Source organism: Equus quagga, chromosome 18 (assembly GCF_021613505.1).
Source record: "Equus quagga isolate Etosha38 chromosome 18, UCLA_HA_Equagga_1.0, whole genome shotgun sequence".
Classification (NCBI taxonomy): domain Eukaryota; kingdom Metazoa; phylum Chordata; class Mammalia; order Perissodactyla; family Equidae; genus Equus; species Equus quagga.
The window spans coordinates 17,116,947-17,143,423 of NC_060284.1; positions in this window are offsets into that span (position 1 = coordinate 17,116,947).

A 26,477-nucleotide genomic window follows, 5' to 3' on the forward strand; every position below is an offset into this window, starting at 1 on the left:
CTTAAAATCCCATGATGGTGATGTTAATCTGCTGTCAGATAAGTGTTTGTCATAATATTACAGACTGGTTTTCTTCCTGGTAGCACAGTTTTTTATTCACAAGGAAAATAAAAATGACTAAATATTAAATTTTGTGTGTGCAATGTTTGTCCTTTCATTATAAAATCTGCTCACAAAAGGAAATACTGTCCAACAAACGGAAATTTTACATTCATAAATTTAAATGCTTTCATGATTTTTCATTTTAGCTGAGAGCCTTTAAGCTGCTTTCCTCAACAAAAGCTAAGAATTTGGACAGAGTAGCTAACCTTGGCCCATAGTTAAGTTCAAGTCTGAAACACTATGTCTGATCAAAAAATGCCCAGCAGAGGCATCTTTAGTTTTCACCTATTGTTGGCGGACACTGGGCATTTTAAAAACCAATTTTCAAGCTTGAAATTTTGTGGTATTTCCAGAACGTCAATCAGAGTCTACCCACCCCCTTCTCTTTTCCTTCACATCAACGTGAACGACGTCTCTTTCTCTTTTCCCCATCCAATTTATTGTTGCTTCTTTAGTTCTCCGAGTTTGAAGGCTATTTCCTGAACAGTCTGAAGCATGGTCACATTTTATGTAATCTAGACTATCACACAGAAATGTTTTATATTTGCATTTCTCTGCAAGATGAAAAATGATGCTATAACTGTCATAATTTAATTTAGAGTAATACACAATGTGTTTTTAAATAAACATTTTGGATATAACACAAATGAAGACATAATGTACTGTCACTCTATGATGAATGTCTTCTAATGCAATTAAATTTGATTTAAAAAGTTTGACAAAGTGAATACTTGCTCATAATTTAGGTAGAAGTATTAAACATTAAGTATGATGATCTCAGGCACTTGTTTGTGGAGAGGTGTTCTTTCAGATCTTCACAAACCACTTATTAGGATGAATGGTCGTGTCATGTCTTATCTTTGTGACAGTATATGCTATTCTTGATGTAAGACAAACCAAACCAACTGAATTTGCTTTGAATTATTAGAAAGAATGTTGTAGCTAAGTTTCAGGATTAAAAAATAAAAGTTAAAAAAAGATCCTTAACATGACTTCAGATTATTATAAAGATTTTTCAATAACAATCTTTCATCCAATTTATTTTTCTTTTAAATATTATTATGTGTTGTGATTTAATTAAGCAACTATAATGAATTAGCTCTGACATGATCAATTTAGTATTTCGATTAAGAGAAGCAGAGCATTTTAGAGTGATATCTATAGAATTACCAATTAGATGTCACAGAATCATAAAATAGTTGATGGGAAAGTATTTTCAGAAGTCCAAGCCATAACCGTTAAAAGAAGAGTTGAGTATTTCACTTATTTTCCAAAACCTCTACCATCAGATATTAATTACCTTCAGTCACACAATCTTTCGTCTTCTACTTTGCATTGCTTTTATCTCTCTCTAAATTTTCCAGAATATATTGAAATTGCAAGATCACTGGAATAAGGAAGTTGACCTTGCTACAAGTGGTTGTTTTATATTTCAGGACAGACCAATTACTCTTGTGTTATTATTATAATCTAGTTGATTTTGAGTCACATTGCTTTTTCATCCTTCAACATCTCTAAAATCAGGATGTATCTTACAAGTGCTATAAAGCAGGTTACTGGCATGATATAGTTGTCATTACTTGTACATGTGGCTCAAAACTTATAGAATGGGCATCAGCAGCTTGGGAGAAAATCCTGCTGATAATTCGGGAGCAATTTTTTAAGAAAGGCACAAAGAATGACATTATGTGGAAAAGCAAAAATTGGTGACTTGGAGCCAGAAAGTGACTGGGAATGTCAGATTCTGAATATGAAGAAACTTTAGGAATATCTTAACCAATTTACTTTGCTTATTTTCCTTTATCTGTATACATAATTTTGACACAGGATTAAAAATATTTGTCTACATGATCTAAAAGAGCTCTTTCAAAATAATAAAATAAAATTTATATGCTATAAGAAAGCATTATGTCAAGTTTAATTGGATGTTCTCTTTTAGTAGTACATAAAATAATTTTAGATTCAACAATTACATCTTGGTCAGAATACTTAAGGGATTGTCCACACCGTTCCTGATTTACAGAAGTTTGAGTACTATTTACCTAATCAAAAATTGGACATTCTATTTAGAGCTAGCAAATATATTGTCTCTTTTATTTCCTCTGTGTTCTTTATGTTCCCAAGTATAGAGTTAATTAACAAATTTTCGTAGCTATTTATAAGGCAATTTACAAACACTTTTGAAATTGAAATTCCAAACGTTTTTCAAAAAGTTATTTTGAAATTTATCCCCTTTCTGTAGAAATGAATTAGACTATAGAGAAGTACACATTAATGAGACAAACATGGGACACGTTTCAACTTCTACTTCAGTTATCAGCTCATGTATCCCATCTCATCATCAGACACACTGTGGCCTGACAATGTTAAAATTCTCGTTTTGATGGAGAAAAAGTTAGAAAGGAATAACAGCTACTTTCTCTACATAGAAATAAAACATATTTTACCTGGCATCATGATTTTCAAGAATTCAGTGAAAATGCATAGAAATTACAAAGAGAGGTAAAATGCACATCTTCTTTGGCTGACCCATATATCAGTTATGTATCTTAAACTGCTTTGTCTAATAAAAATCAGAAGGTTTGTGTTTTTATTACCTTTTAAAAAAAATCTGCTTAATTTTAATTTTAAGCATTTTTTAAATGCTTAAATTTAATTTTGCTGTAAAGTAGCAACAGAAATTCTCACAAAGAAAAAAAAAGAAAAGAAAAATCTAATGATTTAAATAACCAATCCCAAAAGGAAGTGAATGAACTGATGTCTCAATCATCTGGATGCTGCACGTCTTTTTCACTTAACAGTAAGTCACCAATGGCTGTAAGATGGAGCGTGCCCATGTATGGTGTTGACGGTAGCTCACTCACTATTCCTGTATAAGAATATGGTTGATCTGCTGGAGTTTCGCTGCTGTTGTCTGTTTTTAAAGAAATGTTACCCATGCATGCTGAAGTGTCTGCAGGTACAGTTTTGCTTACCCTGTTGTAGATGGTTGCTAAACTTAAAAACAATAATGACTCATTATCCCTTTGAATAAGATAAGAGGAAAATTAACATTCCCCAAGAAACATTCCTCACCATATTTCTCACAACACTATGTTTACTTCAAAGCAGAGTGTAGGAAAAATTCTCAAGAAGACGCCAATCCAATAACAAAGGCAATTCTGCATATTAGCTGAAAGGGAGGCCAGGCTTGAAAATAGCACCCAGAGACGAAGTGCCTAAAAATATGTGGGACATATACAAATGACCTACAACTTCATAGCTGCTTATAGGCAGTGACTCAGCACATTTACCTTGAGCACAGCAGTATCGCCACGTGCTGCCGTGGACATCTGGAGACAGCAGGGGAAGGGCAAAGCCTCTGGGTTCTGTTAACAGCAATGGTTCCATCAATTTTCAGTCTCACTGAATTTAATCCAGGATTTATACACTCATCGAATACTTATTAAATGTCTCCTATAAGCTCGGTTTTGAGAGATGCATTTGTTTTAGAATGCAAATATTCTATTTCAGAATTTTTTTCTCAATTTTTAAATTTATGAGTTTTTGTTAAATTAGATCATCATGGTCAAGCCATTTCTGAGAAAAAAAGAAAAAGCTTCCCTAAAAACGCCTTTCTCTTCATTTTTCAGAAGATAAATTTATATAACAGAATTTAACTTGTTACACAATTATACGTCAAGATAATTCACTGTTTCTGCTTTCCGAAAAATAGTTGGTGGACTATTAGAATTACACTCATGTGTTCACATGGGAACAGATCAGATCAGGAGTTTAAGGGAAAATAGGGGCAGCTCAGCCAATAAGTGTCTTTAAAATGTTTATGAAGATTTCTGGAGTCCTTAATTGCTCAATTTTAAACTGCCTTTAGCATTTAGCACGGGCATTTAAAGCTGAGAGTAGGCCTTGAGAAACAGTTTTGCTGTAGGCTCAGAAATACCTAGGAACAGGCACGGCTGAGAAATGTGTGTTGAATCTATATCGGCAGGTCTAGGATATTGTTCCTTACAGATAAAGTCTCATTCTCTCAGTTTTGCTTACCCTCTACTGATAAATATATTGAATCCTCCATTGCATCAAAACCTTCACATTAGAACTTCAAACTATCTATAGACAAAACGGAACTTGCGGGGTTTGCTTATAACGTCTGTTGTACAGCTGTCTCTGCACCTACCAGCACAATCCCAAAACCTTGACACCTCCCTTTACCCAATAACCTGAGACTTCCCATCCCAATACCCTGAGAGCCCCTGAGGCTGGGAATCTCAATTGCCCCTGCCTTCCAGCAGTCATACTTCTCCCTTTCCCTCTGTTCACTTACTGACACTTTGGTTGAACAAGTATTATTGAGGACCTACTAAATGTCAGCTACTGTGATTGTAGCTTAGAATACAAATATGAATAAACCATAGTCTCCGGTCTAGGGAGGGAGAGAGTTTCATAGACTGGTGGTTACAATATAATATATTTAGGACAATGATCGTGATACATACAAAAATAAAATAAAGCTCCAAAGGAAGAGTAGCAAGAGTGACCTGGAGAGTCAAGGAAGGCTTCCTAGAAAAGGCTACACCTGAACCTCTTGTGAATGATAAAGTGTTTCCCAAGGAAAAAGAGGGAAGGAAATTTCAGAGGATATTACGTGAATAGGCATAGAGATTACATAGCGTAGTGTATAGGACACAAAGCACATACAAGAGTGGAAATAGGAGGTGGCAGAGCTCAAGACTTGAAGCTTCTGACAACACTCTGCTCCCTCCCTCCAATATTGTGCCAAGGCTTCCTGTTGGTCAATCCCAAGCAGTAGTCAAACTCATAGGAGGCCAGTCTACACAGGTGAGCCTTCCAGGGTCAACAGTAAGTGAGGAGGGAGGCAGAAGGGATCTGGAGGTGAAAATGGAAGATACATGACAGAGTCCACATCTTTGTCCCTCAGCCTTTACCTTTGTCTTCCTTTCCTTGCATCCCACAAACAAGGAATACACAAAATCCTCTCAGCTATCTTATCAGTTTGGTTTGCTGTGTTACTGTTATCAATTCAGTGACACTAACACTTGAAACATAAAATGTTAGCTAATATTTGCATTCTTTTTTTTAAGATAGCAAGGGAAAAAATGGAGAGAAACAAAATAATTAAATAACATATTTAATTGTTTCAGTCCTTGTCTCTCTAGCTGGTCATTAAGTGAATCTAAGTAGGTATCATACCTGCTTTGGTCCTCCTCAAATTCTGTATTCGTTTTACTCTCCACCAACACTTCAATTGGACAGGCTTCTTTACTTGGTAGAATGACTCAACTCTTGACTCCTGCAGAACCCAAGTGTTTTTGTGGTCCTGCCATTATTTTTGCCTCTCCTTCTCATTGACCTGATTATTAGCTAACGTATCAAGAAACACCCCAGTGAATCCTTTGGGTTCGGTCATCTCCTTGCTTACATTGTGTGGAAGCAACCCATTTTCAACCACCCTAAGAGTAGAATGAACCTTTTATCTGCCTGTTGTTGAGTAGCCTGTGGCATCCAAAATGGTAACAGGGAAGTTTCAGCTTCCATATTAATCAAATAAGGGCTATGTTCTACCCTAAGCACTAACACCTCTAAGTGCACATAGCATGAGATTATGGGATGGAAGCAAAAAAACCTTGCCTTAGTTTGCTTGGGCTATCATATCAAAATGCCATAGATTGGGTGGCTTAAACTTTTGAAATTTATTTTCTCATAGTTATGAAGGCTGGAAGTGTGAGATCAGGGTGCCAGCATAGTCATGTTCTAGTGAGGGCTCTCTTCCGGGCTTGTAGATGGCTGCCTTCCAGCTGTGTGCTCACATAGCATTTCCTGGTCACGTATATGGAAACAGAGAGAGGTCTCTTCCTCTTCTTACAAGGCCATCAATCTTATCAGATTAGGACTCCACCATTATGATTTCATTTATCCTTAATTACAGCCTAAAAGCCCTGTCTCCAAATACAGTCATATTGGGGGTTTCTGCTTCAATGTATGAATTTGAGGGGGACGCAATTCAGCACATAACACCCCTTAATCCAGTTAGTAAGTATAATAGCAAGACAAGTCCCATTTTACCTCTACCAATTGATTCCTAGACTAGTGAATTCTTGCTATGAGGAATAAAGCATCATCTCTTGGTACCTGGTTTCATACATATGCTGCATCCTATAGGAAAACTTTCTTAACTTTGCAGAGCATTCTCTCTCCACTGGTCCCTTAACCAAGACTTCAGCAGGCCATCCAATATTCTATATGGCTAAATGCTACAGGTAGAGGATGCATGGTAGACCCTATACATTTTGTGGGTGTGAGCTACTGCTGTACTTACTTCTTTACAAAATTTGTTGTTTTTTTATAGAGGCAATGATATATAAATACCATGGCAATAGCAAAATCATTCCTTAAGACCACAAAATGTGGCATTGAAAAAAATTTTGTTAAGGTAAAGCATATCACATGTGAAAATATATCTATTCTTATGAGAACAAATTACTATCTCATCCATGGTTGAAAGCCTCCACACTTCCCCCAGGTGGCTGGCTGGTACGCCAGGGGAAGGACGCTACACCATGTGAGTCTCAGCAGATAAGCAGTCATTGTAAGATCAGTCAGATCAGTCACTGTAAGGAGAAGTCAATGCTGTCAAATATTGTTGAACTAATACATAACCTCCGTCTCTGTCTCTTTGTATATGGACCTAGTGAGGAAACAAGGGGTTGGAGGGTGGGAGGAGAAAGCTGATTGACATCCAGGGGAAGGGTCACAATGTCTATCAGATTATTGAGAAGCTGCTCTGCAGTAGACATTCAGTGAGGACATTTCCACAGAAATATCTTCACCCTCTGCCCATTCAGAAAGGTTCATTCACATATCCATCACTCAGACCTCCCTGTCATCATTCTTCCAGTCCTGTTCTTTCCAGTGAACCCGTTAGTCATTGCACATAATTTAGTGTACCTTGGACTTGTCTCCTTCAGTTTGGCTTGGACAAGATACTTTGTCCCTTCTCAAGGGGAAGAATTTTTCTTCATCATTGTCTATTAGGGTCACCCCTGAGTAAGAGCTGTAGCACTTGATAGAAGCACATATCATGTGAATCTGAGCCAGTGGGTTATGCAATTACACTTTTCAGACGTGCTTGAAACAGCATGGGTTCACCTTCACTTTTGGAATTCTTTTAATTAAACAGCACCTGTTTCATAATGGGAATCTCAAGTCAGTTATATGGTATACCATAGTCAAGTGTTTAGACACTACCAGGGTCTAGAAGAAATATAAAACCTACTTTTCTGATGGAGAATAGATGCTGCCATAATAGAATCCCCCATTGGAATTTGCCAGGAGCTCCACTCAGCATTGCCATCTGCCGTAGACATTTTCTACTCTATTGGGTTTGCCATGTATGAGGTCCGAGTGCTGGGCTGCTTATACTATGGCCTTGAGGTGGTGCAGAACCTTTATTTCTCTGTTCCTAATTTTAAACTGCTTTCTAAATTATGCAGCAAAAGAGTTAGAGCTACACACCTAGATGTGATAGGTATTATCTCCAACATCCAGAGTTTCATAAAGCATATGTCACTTTTTTTGTGGGTTGTAAATAGCTCAGTAACTTATCTCTTGCTTATCAGAGGCTCTTTCTTTCTTTCTTTCTTTCTTTTTTTTTTTTGAGAGCGTCAGTTGGTGCTTCATTTTTTAATTTTTTGTCGTATTTATTGAGATGTAACTGACACCTGATTTGGCAGGTGGTTTTTGGAGTTTATCTCCCATCCCCAAGCAATCATGTGCCTTACTGAGGCAGTTAGGGTTCTTGCTATTTTCTGCCTGGTATGTTCAGTTAGTATAATATCATCAGTAAAAGAGCCAAATGTGATCATCCATCAGATAGCCAGAGAATCAAGGACTCTCTGGTCTATTATGATAGACAGCAGAAAATCAGAAATAACCCTCAGGTAAGACAGTGAAAGTACATTGCTCTCCTTAACAAATAAAGGCAAATGGCTTCTGATTATATTTACTGATAGGAATTAGAAAAAAATGCTCTATCTAAAGCCGCATACTGGGTCAGTGACTGGATACAACATCTGAACTGTAGCTGTTTTTGGAATGACTCTGCCTTAAATTTACAAAATCCAGTCATGCTTTAAGACCCATCTAGATGACATTTGTGCTGGCCAAATAGGGGAGGAAAATGGGGGTGTAATACAAATCATTACTCCTGTTTTTTTCAACTTTTCGATGGAGGTACTAATCTCTGAAATTTCCCTAGGTATGCAGTGTTGCTTTTAGTTTATTAAGGGGAAAGTGGGATGTTCCAGTAGCTTCCACTAGGCCATTTCTACCCTTATAGTGCACATTTCACCAGTTGAGGAACTAATGTGGGTATTTTGCTATGTACTAAATATACCTATTTTCACTGTTGGCTGTGGGACTAGGAAAACAATTACTGTGAGTTTGGCTTGGACTAAGACACTATTTGTCTTCTGACCTCTATATGCCCCAAATCTGTCCAGTGTGTTTCAAATCACCAGGGATTAGTATCAATCTAGAGCCAATGTCTACAAAGCCCAAGGGCTGAGTTTTACTCTTTCTCTGTACACAGTCACTTTCATAAATTGCTATATGTCTCTTTGGGAGAAAATGTGGAAGAGTCACTCGTGGCTGCATTGAAGAAGCTTTCCTCAAAGAGACCTGGCTTTCTTCATAAACAAATATCTTGAATTCTGTGAAACGGTTTAGATCTAAAACTTGAGTAAGAGATTATAAATCCCCTATAGCAATTTGAATCATGTTTCTGCTCACTAGACCTAGAATTTTCCCACTATGTATTTCAAACAGTCTCATCTAGCTTACTCCTAGAGATGCTGTGATCAGTTAGCTATATATTTCTGCCTGAGACGGTACTCTGAATGTGACTTCTCTCTGAAGTTTATCATGGTAACTGCACCATCTTTCTGCTAACAGGTAAGCATCCCTGTTACTTCCGGTTGTTTGAATTCCACTACTCCCATGGAAACTAGGGAGTCCAATTCCCTAACAGCATCTCACACCATCATCTCCAGCTTATAAATGGACCATCACCACAAAGTTTCTAAGAAGGTTTGAAGAACATGTGCTGCCCAGCCTCCCCTAGAGTTGAACCTACGAACTGGCTAAGTAAATTCCACATAATGCTTTCATTCCAACATTCTTTGAAACTTTGGTTACCTTTCCTGTTCAGTATGCCCTGCAAATTCCATTATCTCAATTTCATTGACTATAGGTGGGCCTTCAGCATCCTAGTATACTACTAATGTTCACTCCCAGTGCTTAAATCAACACAAATCGTGAATGCTAACTGAGTACATTCATTTTAAAAATTCAATCCATACTAGTCTTGTATTTCATCCTACTTGGACTAACAAACTTAGAATCCCTCTCATTCATGCTCTTCATGCTCTTAATGATACAAATTGACAAGATCCTACAGCTCTTTCAGTGGATAAGCTACTTCCTTCCAGATTAGTACTTGCACTTCTCCATTTAGATCTTGTTGGCATTCAGCTCTTTCTATACCTGTAGGCCATAAGAGGATTGGAAGGTGGGCCTGAGGATTATGTCGACAGGAGCTGCTTCCGGTAACAAGAAAGTTTCAGATGTATTTGGGGATTCAAATTTCTCAGCTTTATCTGTTTCTTCCCTGATGTGCCCATCCAATGACTCAGCCTCCCACTCTTTCAAAACCATGACCATTTCTTAGCACAGAAATCTGGTAGAATTGCACATTTAATTACTTCTGTAATTCTCCTGTGGTTATGATTAGGCCCTGGGCTTGATCCTATCTCTATAGGAGATAAGAAACTCCTTCAAAACTGTCTTTTTAAAATTTCCATCTGAACACTGCAATTAGCATGCAAGACAATCGACTTTTCATTTTCTCTTTGTTGGCTCTCTAGGACCTTCAGGGGAGCTCTCCTATGTTACAATCTTTGTAACACTTATTATCACCATAGTTACTAAGTACCACAGACACTTGATCACAAAACGTTGTCTTCTCTCCTCACTTCCTCATGTTTCTTTGCTGGTAATTATTTTTTGGAATTGAGATGCCAAGACTTGCCCTTTATCATCCTCACCCTGCAAGAAGGATATACATGTGCTTCTAAAATATATAAACAACCGAATCCTGGAATCTTAGTTTTAAGGTTTCCTTCCTGGGGCTACTCCTGGTACCAATTACTCTTTTAGTCAGAAAACAGATGCCACACCCTAGTGGAGTAATTAGGAAAAGCTTAATGTAGGCACCATTTTTGCTTTAAGTAAACCAACAAGGGATCATGAAGCATCTAAGGGCTAGCAGGCAGTGGTAATCTGTTACTATCTTGAGGCTGGAAGTGGCAAGAGAAAGGAGCAATTACAAGATTCTGGAGAGAGCTGTAGCTGTAGGAAAAGCTACTCAATGGGAACACAATCTCAGCCAACCTAGAGCCTGGCAGCAGGGGGAGAAAAATTTCTGACCTCTCTATCTTCCCATTCATCTTCTCCTGAAGATCATTGGCTGAAACTAAGCATATTTAAGAACATATCCATACCTTTTCTCACTATTCTTTAGGATTATTTTTATAACTCTCTCTCCTTGCATTCCACACACATTCTCTCCCTTTTCCTCTCTCAACTGATGACCTTTCATTTTACTGAGAAAACTAAAGCAGTCAGAAGAGAACGTTCAGTTTCCCAACACCGTATAGACCCACTTTGCAGCATCTGTACCTGCACAGAATGCCTCCATTTCTATTGCCCGTAGATCAGTTGCCACGTTTCTGTATATTTTCCACAATTCCTGCACTAGATGCCATTCACCTGCTCCAGCATTTCTTCTCCAGCTATTCTCTCCATTTCTTCCATTTCGTCCACATCATCAGTGTTTCTTTTTTTATTGTATTACAACTATCAATCCATTAATATACTGTTATTTTTCCTGTTATAAAATGTTTTTTATTTCTTTCCCTTCCCCTTCTGGCTACTACCACATTTATTTTCTCCTTGTTATAGGAAACACCTGATGATTTTAATACTGTTTCTGGAAACTCTCCTACTATTATTCCCTAAACCCACTGAAGTCTGGTTTTTACCCTGAAGCTGCTCTTGTTGAAGTCAATAAGGGTCCAACTTGTTAAATCCATTGGTTAAATTTCAGTCATTTTAATTGTCCCAGCAGCAATAGTTGACATAGTTGGTTACTCACTCCTTTTTAAATAATCTAATTTAACTTGGATACCAGAATCCCACACACTGTTGGTTGTCTAACTTCCTTTGTGGTCACTCCTTCTCAGTATACTTTACTGCTTTCTCATTTTCTCCCCAACCTCTTAGCATTGAATTGCTCCAAGCTCAGTATTCTGTCTTCTCTTCTCTTCTCTACTCATTCCCTTAGTGATATTATCTAATCTAATTGCTTTAAATAACATTTATATGTTAATGACTTCGAAAATAATATCACCAAGTCAGACCTTTCTTCTAAATTTCAAACTTATGTATCCAACTGCCTTCATGACACCTCTACTGGGATGGCTCATGTCTTGATAATCTTTCCCCCAAATCTGCGCCACTTATAGCCTTCCCCATCTGAGGTAATGGCAACTTTCCAGTTGTTCAGATAAAAAACGTAAAGTCATCTTTGACTCCCCTCTTTGTCTCACATGTATAACACAAATACTCTTGGTTCACCTTTCAAAGTATATCCAGAATCCTATTCCTTCACCTATTATGGTAACCATTTGATCTGGGCCACCATCATCTCTTACCTGGGTTGTTGCAGAGTTTTCCTTGACTTTGCCCTTACTTTCCTAATGTCTTGTCAACAGAGCAGCCAGAATGTTGTATAAAAACCCTCCAACGGCTCCTCCTTTCACTGAGAATAAAGCCAAAAGCCCATATTAACTGCTTAAAGGCCCTCCATGGACTGAACCCTAATTACCTTTTGTCTTCAGTTTATTCTACTCTATCCTCACTCACTCATCTACAGCCAAACTGCTTTCTTGCTATTCCTGGAGTATACCACATACGCTTCTGCCTTAGAGCATTTGCTTTAGCTGTCTCCTCTTCCTGGAATACTTTGTCTTCAGACATTGTTTATGCTCACTTCCTCACCTCCTTCAAGTCCTGGTGCAAATCTCATCTTTTTAAGATTTATCCTAACCACTCTATTTTCACACCATCCTTGCTCATCTTTCCCTCTTAACACTCTCAATTCAACTTACTCTGTTTTTTCTTCTTATTCCATAGCACTCTCCATCTTCCATCATATTATATAACATACGTTATTTATCATTCTTTAATATGCTTGCACTTATTTATGATGTTTATTATTTATTATCTATCTTCCCCTACTAATATGTAAACTCCATAATGACTGAGATGTTTGTCTGACTTGTTCACTGATGTATCCCAAACATCTGGTAAATAGTAGACACTCAGTAAACAGTGAATGAAGGAAGGAATAACTACTTTATAAGATCTAGAGCTCAAGAGTTCAAACAATATCTGTGAATATCAGTAGATATCAGCACTAGACAAAGGTTCTTTTCTCCCATCTCATGCAACCATATGTATCATCTGCCTGGCAGACTCAAATTCCTCTTAAGACTCTCATTTTGACTCTTAAAGAAGCTGTCATTAAATTCTCAGCCTTAATTCTTATTTTACTCAGCTGTGCACTTTTAGAGAGAGAGGGAAAAACCAGCGCGAGGGACAAAAATTGAGGATGGTGGAAGATGTCCTTACAAGTTGGCTTTGAAGGCATAATCAAACTTCAGGTAAATAGCTCATTTTTGCTGTTGGTTTTTTGACCACAAATATTAGTGTGAATAATTCCTAAATGAGAGAGTTGGGTACAGTGATTCTCTTTAAGGTCAATCTACAAAATCTGGATTAAATAGCAAATTCCAATGGAGCAGATTCAACCACTGACTAATCGAAAAACGTTAGTTTCCTAAAGTTATTAGTAGGTTATGTTGGGAATCTGGAATATTTATTAATATTTTTCTTTCTGATCATTTTCTTGGCCAAACCCTTAAAGAAATTCTCATAACTCTTAACATAAAGTTCAAGTTTATTGACATGTCTTACAAAACCTTTAAACTTGTCCTTGCCCACCTTTCCAGTCACATCTCCTGCTTCCTTCCCTCTTGTTTCTTTTGCTCCGGCCACGAAGACCTTTCTGAATAACATTCTGTTCCTCCTTGCCTCAGGACCTTTTAAGAGCTATTATCTGTGCTGAGGATCTCTTGTTATCATTCCTTATTTAGTTAACTCCTACACATCCTTCTGAACTCACCTCAAAAGACCTTTTCTTGGGAAAGAGTTTTCTGACCCACAGATTAGGTAAGGGCCCCTGTTACATTCTCCTCAACCATGTTACAGCTTTCTTTTATAGTATTTTATACATTTTGAAAGTATATATTTATTTGTGTGATCTTTTGCCTTTGTTTTCCCTCCTTGAAAAGACTAGACTCTAGGTTTTATGACAAAATCATATTTATTTTTTTCACCATTTTCATCTTGCTTAGCATATACTAGGCCTATAATACATATTAGAAAAGAATGAATAAAATTTATTAACTAGATAATTAACATACTCCACCTCCTGACTATGTTCCCTTGTTATGATCTCCATCGTTACTCTATTTTTTTACTGGTTGGCATTGCACTTTATGGCAATTGCCTATACATATAAACTAAGAACAACATGAAGGAAAAAGACATTTCAGATTTCCTCATTAGGTTATTGGTGAAGGCTATTATATTGCCTAGCACATGATACACCTGAGCAGATAGTTATGTGAAAGATTTTGTTTGTCTGTTTCAACACTTCTCTCTTAGATCGTAAATATTTCTTACTATAAAGCTTTTTCAGAAAAATCTTTAGCCAGGTTATATCTCAGAGTTTTTACAACTCAGAAGACTAGAGTCCGTATCCAAATTCTGCCAAAAAGAATTGTATTAATAAGTGAAGTATAGTTGACCTTGTGGAAAACGGAAAATTAGTCTAAAAATCTGTGGCTCAAATATCCTGAATATCGTGTAGTCCATGAAGAAAGATCTAGTTTGGGCAAGGATATATTAACTACTTAAAATCTAATGCAGTTTTTTCTGTAAGATCTATCATACGACCTCCTGCTACATTAGGTAACATTTCTAAAATACAACTTGTAACAGGGTCCAGAGACAAAAATCTTTTGTACTATTCTTAGGGCTCACGGTAATTTAATGCTTGGTCCATACTTGTGGCTTTTTGTTACTCCTTAAACCTAGTGATATACTGGAGCCAGCTCATATTGACTTGAGAGAACCAATGTCTAAATTTTCAGGAATTCTGTGAGCAAGTTGTTAAACCATTGGCAGCTTTAGATTGGCTATAGGAAGAGTATTTACACTATGGGAATTGGTGAATGCTACAAATTTGAGTTTTTGTCCCCAGAGAACCAGTTGTTAAATATGTACTAGCACAACATTGCTTGAATTCCTTGTGACAATGCCTTGATAAAAACTTGAAATTACCTTATGACTTCTGTGCCACAAAGTAAGCTCCATATGAATAGGCACCTGATGTGTTCTCTTTATCATTGTATTCCCATCTATCATCATGGGTTTTGGACATAATATATTTCAATAAATATTTTCAAATTAATAGATGAATATGCATCTTTGGGTTATATTGTAATATAACCATGGATCATACTACAACAACCAAAAATATTGTAGTTCTCAAATGAATGCATAATATCTAAATTTCTAATCGTTTTAAGCCTTTAGAAGAAAAACAAAAATCTCAAGATATTAATACAAGCCTTAAAATTTCAATGGTGATATATATCAAAGTGAAATTGCAAATAAACTTATGAGAATGATTTCATCTTGTAACAGACACAGACTATTTAAAGTATGGCATCTCTTTATGGCACATTAAACTTCTCCATTGTAATTTTTGACAATTACGGATACTATTTCAAAAGCGAAGTGCTTGAGATATGGGAAGGCACAGAATTAAGTCTTCTTCGCTATCTTCTTTTACTCTCCCTAGCACCAAGTTCTGAGAGGATGTCAATGGCAACTCAGAATTCTTCTCATGTTTGAATCTTTTTTTCCTGCTTTCCTGTTTTCTTTAAACATTCTTATTCTCTAGACAGGCAAGATAAGAACTAGTAAAAGAAACCACTATAGTTCCTTTGTCCATTTTCTCCCAACCTGCTGTTCCTTCCTCCTTTCCACCTTTGAACTAATGGAATTAATAAACATTGAAATGTATCTTGACTGAGTAAAAATATTAAGTAAAAGAAAGGTGATTACAGAAAATATCAATGCAATCATCACACTCAATTATTGTGAACTTTCTCCCAAGAACTGGGAATGAGACAAGGATGCAAAACCATTCTCACTTCTATTCAACATTTTATTCATCTGTAACTAGTTAGTACAAGAAGGCAACGGGGAAAAAAGGAGAGAGAAGCAGCTGTTAGATAAAGGAAATGAAACTAGCATTATTGGAGGACAATGTGATTGTTTACATTGAAAATTCAGAAGACTCTACAAACAAATTTTAGAATTGATAAATGACTTTAGCAGAAGGTTGTGTATAGAGCTAACACACAAACAAATTGTATTCTATATATTAGCAACACAGGTAAAATTGAAATTAAAAAAATAACTATATTTGCAGCAAAACATATCAAATGCTTAAATAAATCTAACAAAAGATGCAGAATAACTCTAGGCTAAAAACTCCAAAAGAGTATGAGAAATATTAAAGAAGAGATAAATAAATGAGTAAGTATACCTGTCCATGGATTGGAAATTTAAAATTACAAAAATGTCAACTCTTCACAAATTAATCTATAGATTTAGTGCAGTTCTAATTAAAATGCCAGGAAGGATGTGTGCATATGTGTGTATGTAAATGGACAAGCAGATTCCAAAATCCATATGGAAATGAAAATTGCTAAGAATAGCCAAAGCAATCTTGATGTCAGAAATAACTTAAAAACGTACTGTATTCATCAATATCTAAGATAAATTTACAGTAATTTGGACAATGTGATAGAGAGGCAACAATAGATGTTTACCATTTGAATAGAATAGAGGGTTAAAACAGACCCATACATAAATGCTCAACTGTTTTTCGTCAAATGTGACTCTGGTGCTTTAAGATATGAATGATCTTTTCAATAAATGGTGTTGGGTCCATTAAATGAAGAAAATGTATCTAGATTTCTACCTTATACCTAACCAAAAATCAGCTAAAGATCAAAAGAAAATTTAAATGTAAAGGGTAAATCAATAAAGCTTTTAGGGAGATAAGTAGGAGAAAATATTTATGAGGTAAATTAAGCAAAGATTCTCAAACAGGGCACAGAAAGTGCTAACCATAAAATGAAGAATATCGATAAATTAGATGATTTTAAACTTAAGAACTTCTGTTTATCAGAAATCACCTTTAATAGCATGTAAAGAAGTTCATAGAATGAGAGAAGATATTCACTATATATAACTGACAAGACTAGTTTCCACGTATATCAATTTCCCTACAAATCATAGTAAACACACAGCTTATCCAATAGATAGACAAGAGATTTAAGAGGACATTTCACAAAAGAAGATATCCAAATTACCAATAAAAATATGTAAAGATATTCATCTTCATTGTCTATCAGGAAAATGTAAATTAAAATTACAATGCAGTATCATAAAACACACACCAGAATAGTTAAAGTAAAAATGATGGAAAATATAAAAGATTAACAGGGATATGGAGTACCTGAAACTCTCATAACCCACTGGCCAGGGTACCAATTGGTAAAACTACTTCGTAAGTCTGTCTGGCAGAAGCTACCAAAGCTAAAAATGTGTATACCTGAGGACCAAGCAATTCTACTCTTAGGTTTATACCTGAAACATTATGTACATGTTTACCAAAGATATGTACTAGAATGTTCATAGTAGCACTTACCACAATCCTCCAAAACGGGCAATTACCCAAATTCCTATCATTGGGTAAAGTGTGCTATAATCACAAAATGAAATGCCATAGTACAACAAAAAGAATGGATGATTTTTCAACTACATAGAATAGTATGGATAAATCTAACACACGTAATGTTGAGCAAAAGATGTCAGAAAGAAAAGAACACATACACAACGATTCCATTCACATAAAGTACAAAAATATACAAAACTAATCTGCTGTTAGATATCACAGAAGAGCTTACTTTCGCAGAGATAGTGACTGGAAGGAAAGAGAAAGAAGCTTCTGTAGTGTTGGTAATGATCTGGGGTATATGTTTGCTTGTTTTGTTTTTGGACTTTATCTCAGAACTGATTAGACTAGGCTATTTAGCTATGAAAATTCATCAAGCTGTACATGCGTGAGATGTGATCGTTTCTGGATGCTGATTAAATTTTAATAAAAAGTTTTTTAAAAGAATGGAGAGGGAGAAGTTTTATTTTTTTCATCACAGTGATCATATTTTCATTGTATAACCTAGCTCTCTTTTATGCTATTGCATATATTTTCTCTTTGAATAATGAGTTTTTGTTTTTATTAATAGACAAAATTCCAACCCAAGCTGTGCCCCATTATACACATCTTGTATTATATAACATGAGGGTGGGAGTACAAGCTATTTAATTCTGATATTTCCATTTCTGGAATAAAAACCAGAAGGTTCAGATTTAAATATTTTTTATTAAAACCATCCATTGCAAGAAAGCAGACCCAACATGTGTGCCCCAAATCATTCCTGTCATCAGTCTTTTCAGTATAATCAGAATATATAACTTTTTATTTTTATAATAGAAATGCATTTATTTGTCCAATTTTGCCACCTTTAAAAATATTGTTAAATATTTAAATCACAGAGCCATCTTGTAAAATGTTATGCATATTCTCTAACGGAAATTTTATGTTGAATTTCTCAGAACAACCAAGTGGACTTTCTTTTGAAAAAAGGAGGAAAAAAACCCACATGGTATTCAAAACACAGAGGCCATCTAAACATATCAGTGTATGTGGCATTATGAATACTGAGATTAGGATTCTCATCGTGATTTTTATTTAAAAATTCTCAGAAGCTCGTGTTCCCATGGACTACAACCGTTCAATGTTTGATATACTGAAGCCTCACCTTTTTGTATTTGTAAGGAAATTATTGCCTTGGTATGTAAACTAGGACTTGTGTTAGGTCAAATGAAAGGGGATCATTGAGGTGCATCTCTTTTACAATAAAGCATATCATTATTTTCTGATTTCATAAGTACATTAAATACCTTCTATATTTTACACATAGATACTCATGCACTCATTCACATGCGCACACAGACACATATACACAAAATAACCTAAAATAAAATAACATAACCCTTCCAATTATCTTGACATATTTATGTTACTTCATTCATATTTCTAACTTATATATTGCTCGCAATTACAAAATTCATTCAACTATCACTACTGGCTTTGGCTTGGTGTAGAAAACTGGAAACAGCATCATTTTCACTGCACCACTAACCAAAAACCTGGTTAATTTCTAAGATCATGTCTTTTGTTGATACCTGAGGCTACATGACAATCAGATAATCCAAAATTTGAAAAGACAGAAGTTTCCAAAGAGAAACTGGATGGGAGTACTTGCTTGCCTGTAGCAGATGCTAAATGCCATACAAGGTAGTAAGAAGAAGAAAGCTGAAATTTTTAATAAATATCTAAAGGCCGAGTGTGATAGGTCACATATGAGTATAGAGACTAGGTACGCTACAGACACAAGAGGAATTCACACCCACATGGAAGGCCTTTTTCCACAGACTTCAATATATGCTCGCAAGAAAGACTGGTTACAGAACAGGATTCTAGAGAAAGCTTCATTTATGATGCAAGCCTGGAGGAGTAGAAAAATAGCTACTGTGGAAAAGATACAAATCCCCACTGAGATCATTCTCCCTTTATCTCCCATGGAACAAAAGCCTAAAGCTTCTAAGGGAAGCATAACACACACTGTTGCCCTCGAGCCATAAATGAAAATCCATTACAGCTAAGGAAAAGGAAGAGAAAAAAAAACCCTTCTACTCCTGGGGTAGGAGCAGACCTGAGACCAGACATAAAAGCACCCCCTGCTTACTGCTGGAGGAGGGATAGGATCACTGAATGGCCTCCATCCCTGAGAACCAGGGGCATAGCACCTGCCTAAGACTGAAGCTGGATCAGAAGAGCAGAGACGTCCCCACCACTCACCACCACCAGGCTTGCAAGTTTTATGTAAAGAAGAATAACGGTCTAATCCTGGGGAAAAAACATCAAGAGAGAGACACCTTCTCTGAAGATAAGCGCAGTGTGAAGACCTAAACCTAAAGGTGGAACAAACAATGGGAAAACTCTCTGGAAGATCAGTTTCCAACCTCAACACAATGTAACTCAAGAGCATTTGTAGCTTGTAGTAAACTGAAGAAGCATAGCAAAAAGTCAAACTTAGCTCAACTCCTGACTAGGCTGACTCAATCTCGGACACTAAAGACTTAGAAAAAACAGGGTGTGTGCATTCCCAAGCATGAATATTCTTTACCTAATTTTCTACTATTCTACATAAGATGCTGGGATTTCATCCCAAAATTACAAGACACACAGGGAAGAAAAACAATTCAAGATCAAGAGACAAAGCAGTCAATAAAATCAGATTCAGATATGACAAAGCTGCTGGAACTATCAGATATGGAATTTAAAATAAATATGGTTAATAAGTTGAAGGTTGCAGTGGAAATAGTGGACAACATACATAATCAGATGGTGAGCTATAAAAAAGAATATATTGGAAATGCTAGAGATAAAATATGCAGTAACAGAGGCGAAGAATGTTTGCAGTGGTCACATCAGTAGACGAAACAGATGAGAAAAGAATCAGTGAATTGATGATACATCAATAGAAATTTCCCAAACTGAAATGCAAAAAGGAAAAAGATTAAAAAGAAAGAGAGAGAGAGCACAGAGCAGCCAAGGACAGTGGGAAAATATAAATCTAATATATGTGCAAATACATCTATAGAAAGTGAGAAATATTCAAAGATGTAATGTGAAAACTTTCTAAAATTAGTTTAAAATAAAACATAGTTTCAAGAAGCTTGGAGAACACCAAGCAGGATAAACTTTTTAAGAAAAGAGAAACCAAAAACCAACCTGACATATGATATCCAAACTCATGAAAATCTAAGAAAAGGAAAAATCTTAAAGGCAGCCAGAGAACATAACACATTATATGCAGAGGAACAAAGGTAAAATTTGTATCAGAATTCCTATCAGTGAAAATACAATAAAGTGATATCTTGGTAATGCTTAAAAAAAAAAAGTCAACCCAGAATTCTCCACTCAGTGAAGATACCTTTAAAAAATGAAGGAGAAATAAAGACTTTTTTTTTCAGACACAGGAAAGAAGACAGTTCTTTACTAAAAGACTTGAATATAATTAATTTTAAAAGAAGTACTTCAGTGATAAAGAATATGATACCAGGCCAAAACTTGTATCTACATAAAGAAATCAATAATGTTGAAAATGGAATAATAAAGATAAATATATAATCCCTTTTCCTTCTTGTAACTGCTCTGATAACTGACTGCTTTAAACAAAAATAGCCACAATGTACTATGTGTTTGTAGTCTATATAGAAGTAAAATATATGATAAAATAGCACAACGGATGGGAGAGAAAAGCTATTGTAAGAAATTTTCACTATACATGAAGTACAATATTATTTGAAGGCAAATTTGATTAAAGGTGCATATTGTAACATCTGGGGAACAACCAAATTCCTTAAAATAGTTACACATAATGAGTGAAGAATGGAGATAAAATGGATTTGTGAAAAATAGGATATTGGAAAATATAGACTTCAGAATAAGGGATATTGCAAATGATACATAGGGAAATTGAATAATGCTAAAGGTATCCATTCAAAAGGACTTGATAACAATCCTAAATAGATATGCACCTAACAACAGAGACTCAAATCGCATGAAAGAAAGCTGACAGAAGCGAAAGAAGAAACAGACAACTCCACGATTACAGCTAGAGAATTTATCATATCTTTCTTAGTAAATGACAAAACAAGTGGATGAAAATCATTAGGGATTAAATGGACCTGAAAAACAATATACAGTCATGGGTCACTTAACAACAGGGATATGTCTGAGAAATGTGAATATAATAGAGTGTACTTACACAACCCTAGATAGTGTATCCTACTACACACCTAGGCTATATGGCATAGCAAATTAATTCAATAATACACAAAAAGAACAATACATTATGACTAAATAGAGTTTACTTGAGGAAGGAATGCAAGATTCATTTAATATAGTAAAGCAATCAGTATTATTCACCATATTAACAGACAAGAGAAGAAAATATATAATCATTTCAATATATGCAATAAAAGAAGCACTTAGTAAATTTCAGCATCCATTCATAATAAAAAGTCTCAGTAAATTAGGAAGAGAATGAAAGCTCCCCAAGTCAATAAAAGTGACCTACAAAATATGTACAGCTGACCTCATACTTAATGCTAAAGGATCTAAGATCAGAAGCAGAGCAAGGAGGTTCACTCTATCATTCTTATTCAGCATCATATCGGAGGTTGCATTAAGTTCAAGAAACAATAAAAAAAGATGCATTGCATACAGCTTGGAAAGGAAGATTGTCCGTATAAAAAATCCTAAGGAATCTATAAAAACAAACAAAATGTAGTATAACAGTGAGTTTAGCAAGGTTGCCATATACAAGGTCAACATAAGAAAATAAATTATATTTTAGTATAAAAGGAATGTACAATTCAGAATTCAAATTTTGAAAGAACCCTTTATAATAGGAATAAAATAGAAGAAACACATGCACAAATCTAATAAAATATGTGTAAGATCTATCTGCTAGAAACTACAAAATAGTGATTAAAGAAATGAAAAACACCTAAAATATTGGAGAGATTTACTGTGGTCACAGATTGGAAGACTCAATATTGTTGTCAATTCTTCTTAAACTGCTCTATACAATCAACACAGTTTCAATCCAAATTCAAGCAGAGGGTTTTTTGTGTCGAAATTGAAAAGCTAGTTCTAAAATGTATATGAAAGTACAGAGGAGCTAAATACAAAGAAGAGCAAAGTGCAAGACTAACACTGCCTGAATTCAGGATTTATTATAAAGCTGCAGAAATAAAAGGATGGACATATAGATCAATGAAGCAGAACTGAGAATCTAGAAATAAACCCACACATGTATGGTCAGTTGATTTTTGACAAAGGTATGTGGCAATTCAATGCAGAAAGGATAGTCTTTTCAACAAATGATGAAGAACAAGCCTATGTCCATAGGCAAAGAAGTGGATCACTATTCTACCTCATACAATATAGAAAAATTAATTCACAATCACTGATCAAAATGCAATACCTAAAACCATAAAACATCTAGAAGAAAACACAAGAGAAAATCTTTATGAGCCCAAGTTAAGTGAAATTTCTTAAGATACAACACCCAAAGAAGGAATCATAAAAGGAAAAACTAATAAATTAGACTTCATCAAAATTAAGGACATTTGCTCTTTGAAAGACACTGTTACAAGAGTTAAAAGAAAAGTGAAAGACTGGGAGAAAATACAAAGTACATATAAAATAATGCACTTGTATCTAGAATATATTTTTTTAAAATTTCCAAAACTCAATAAGAAAACTAGCAACCAAAACATACGTCCATCTATACTTACACAAATAAAGATTTAAATGCACTCCACAAAAGAATTGTCAATCAGAACATGAAAAGATGTCCAACATCATTAGCCAGGAGGGAAATGTAAATTAAAGCTACATCTAGATACCAAAACAGACCTATTTGGCAATACCAAGAGCTGGCACAGAGTCAGAGCAACTGGAACTCTCATACAGTGTTTGTATGAAATGACAAATTGTACAGCTACCTTGAAAACAGTTTGGCAGTTTCCTACAAAATTAAGCATACACTTACTACATGATCCAACAATCCTACACTTGGGTATTTAGCCTAGTAAAATGAAAACTTATGTTCCTACAAAAACCTTTACGTGAATATTTACAGCAGTTTTATTTATAATTGCCCCAACCTGGAAACAACCCAAATGTCGCTCTCTTGAGGAATGGTTGAACAAACCATGGTACATCCATAAAATGGAATTCTTCTTAGCAATAAAGAGGAGTGAACTGCTGGTACATACGATATGGATGATTCCAAAGTGCATTATGCAACGTGAAAGAAGTCAGATTTCAAATGCTACATAATGAATTATTCCATTTATAATACCATATGAAAAAGACTACTCTGTAGGGACAGATAACGGATCAGTGTTGCTCGGGGCTGAGGATGAGAGCAGGGGTTACCTACAAAATGCCTTGAGGAAAATTTTTTGATGTGCTGCAAGGTTCCATATCTTTATCTTAATGATGTTACACAACCATATGCATTTGCCAAAACTTGTATAATTGTCCCCTAAAAGGCTTACTTTCACTCTGTCTAAATTGTACTTCCGTTTTTTAAAATGGGAGAAAAAATTATTTTATTCAACGAGGCGTTCCCTGACAGACACCTATTTAAATTAGTCTCCTCTAAAAAATAGCTCAATTAAATTAAAAGTTCAACAATTTGGCTGTATTAAATCAAATCTAGAACATTCTTCACTTATTTCTATGCTATTCAAGGCAATTAATTTTTAACTAACAAACTTCGTTTTTTTCTCAATAAAACATGTTAAATGAGATCAGAATGAATAAAAATAAAGGGATATTTATTATACAGTAAAAACCTCAAGACTATATTATATAGTTGGATATCTTACATGTCCAATTATGCTTCCTCACCACATATTTGCATTCATATCGCTTTTTCAGGAGTGATAGTAAAGCCGTTATTAGTAACTTATTAAATATAGCTAACTTTTCACTGACATTATGACAATTACAAGTGCATTAACTTCCCCTGACTGTAGTCTTCTAAAAATTTTTATACTGAAATTTTGCATAGCTATGCGCATTTGTCTGACCATAATTTGGGCCAGTTATATCGGTACAGATAATATAGAAACATGAAAGGGACAAGCCTCTCATTTTTTTATAAGAAATTTTATAAATAAAAGTTATGTTTCAATTACAGAACAAATTGCAGATTAGAAGCATGGCTATTGGAACATAAGAAAAAAGGCAGAGAAAAGTGTTTAACAGTGTGATAGAACAGAGAACTTTTAAGCCATGTGTATTTCCAAAACCCCCAAAGAGGCGTAGAAAAGATAGAAGCCTTTAAATATAAGCTTTCATTATTAAAAACCACTGGGAGCCGTTGGAAGAAGACACGCATCTTACTTAATAGCCCTTTGGGAGCTAACATATTTATATTAAGATTACATACATCTCCTTTTCGGTTCCTCTACCTGATTCATCAGTACACAGCCTACTGTACTGTAGTTCTCTTTTTCATCAGCTATTCAAAACACTTTGGTTGTCACCAATTCACGAGATAATTGGTCTTTCTGCCTTAATTGACTTGAAATACATGTCATTTCAAAATTAAAGGACAATGGGCTCAATTTTCTAATGACAGGAAAGTACGTTTTTCAAAGGTTGAGTTGATGGTGTTTTGACTAGACAAATGAGCTATTAACGTCCTTTAAACAATCCATTAGTTGCTAACGGTTTTAGGGACATCTGTTGATGATACTGAAGTTGATCAATTTTAGGTGCAACTTTACTGTTGGGAAATTCAACCACCAAATCACTCACAAATGCAGATGAGGTGAAGGCTTGCATGGGTACCTTCTGCAGAGCACAAGGCTCCCGGTTTCGCTTGTCAGCCTCTATTGCAGAAGAAATAAATGACAAGACAAGGAGAATGAAGTTATTATTTGTTTACTTTGAATTTGCAAATTTTAACCCTAAAGACAAGCTAATTTTGCAATATTTTTCTGCAAATTTAAAGACTATATGCAATTAACTGTTTTTATAATATAAAGCTATCACATATAAATGGGGAAATGTAAAAAGTTCATCCTTCCGAATTCAACCATATATGTAAAAATAAACCATGTCTATTTCTTCTAAATAGTATTAATTTTGACTCTGAATTCCCATCTTCCAGTGCTGAAGAAAGTCAGGCTTAGTCTTTTTAATGTGCCTATCCTCCAGGAAAGGCAAGGCACTTGGACCACATCCAGTGCCAATGTGTCAGGGAAGGCTTTCTCCTTCTGTTATCAGTTCTCATGAACACATTATCCGTTATCCGTGTTCCGTGAATATCATTACCCCATTTGCTGTGTTCCCTTCAGGTCTGACACTCATGCATTTACCATGCCACGCTATTGAATCTCTTCCCTCTGAAACCTTGCTGTATCCCTGAGAAGTTGCTAGGATGTAAAATTCTGGAGTCACCCAGACCTGGAATTTGACCCTTGACTCTGCTGCTCATTTGCTGTGTGACCTTGGGCAAGTTGCTTAATTACTCTGAGCCTCAATTTCTTCAACTTTAATATAGGTAATAAAAAATTACCAGCGTGACTGTGCTGTGACTCTGTGGTGGTACTGAATAAGATAATGTATGTAAATCACTTAGCATGCTGCCAAGTACTTTGTAATGAAGTTTGGTTGTTTGGTAGCTATGTATATATTTATCAGCATTAGTTCTTAGAAGATACTGACATGGATCATTATAAAACAAAATAGATAAAAAACACAAGGCTGTCCACAGAAGTCTATTTTATACCGAGTGACTTAGTTCATCATAAGTCTTTATACAGCATCCATTATGCTAAAGTAATGAGGAATTGTGATGGAATAAATGGAGTAAGAGAGATTGTCCCTTCTCTCAATGATCTTACGATATAACTGAAAAGAAACTTACATACACAAAAAATAGCTGTGTGTGCACATGTTTAATGCTGTGTGTGAAGTGCTGAAGGGGTAGTCTTGTAGGAATTCCCAGCATAAAGTCCAAAATAGTGTAGGATGTCACATTAGAACTCAGGCATAGAAACAATATTTGAAAAACACAGAGAAAGAAAAGGGTTTTTCTTGTTTTTGTTGTTGTTTTTGAGGCTGTGAGCTTGGTGAACATCCATGAAACAGATTACAGAAGGACAAAAAGGAATTAGTAAAGTAGGAAAACATAGAAAATAAAAAAGATAAGAATAGATTTAATCGTGTCCAATGCATCCTAGATGTCACATATGATAAATACCAAAGACAAACACACAAAAAAAACCTTTGGATTTTTGGTTGAGTGGCTTAGGAAGCAGAGAACCTTTTTCCTTCAGTGTTGTTAGCTCCAGTGTGACAAACAGGTTTTATT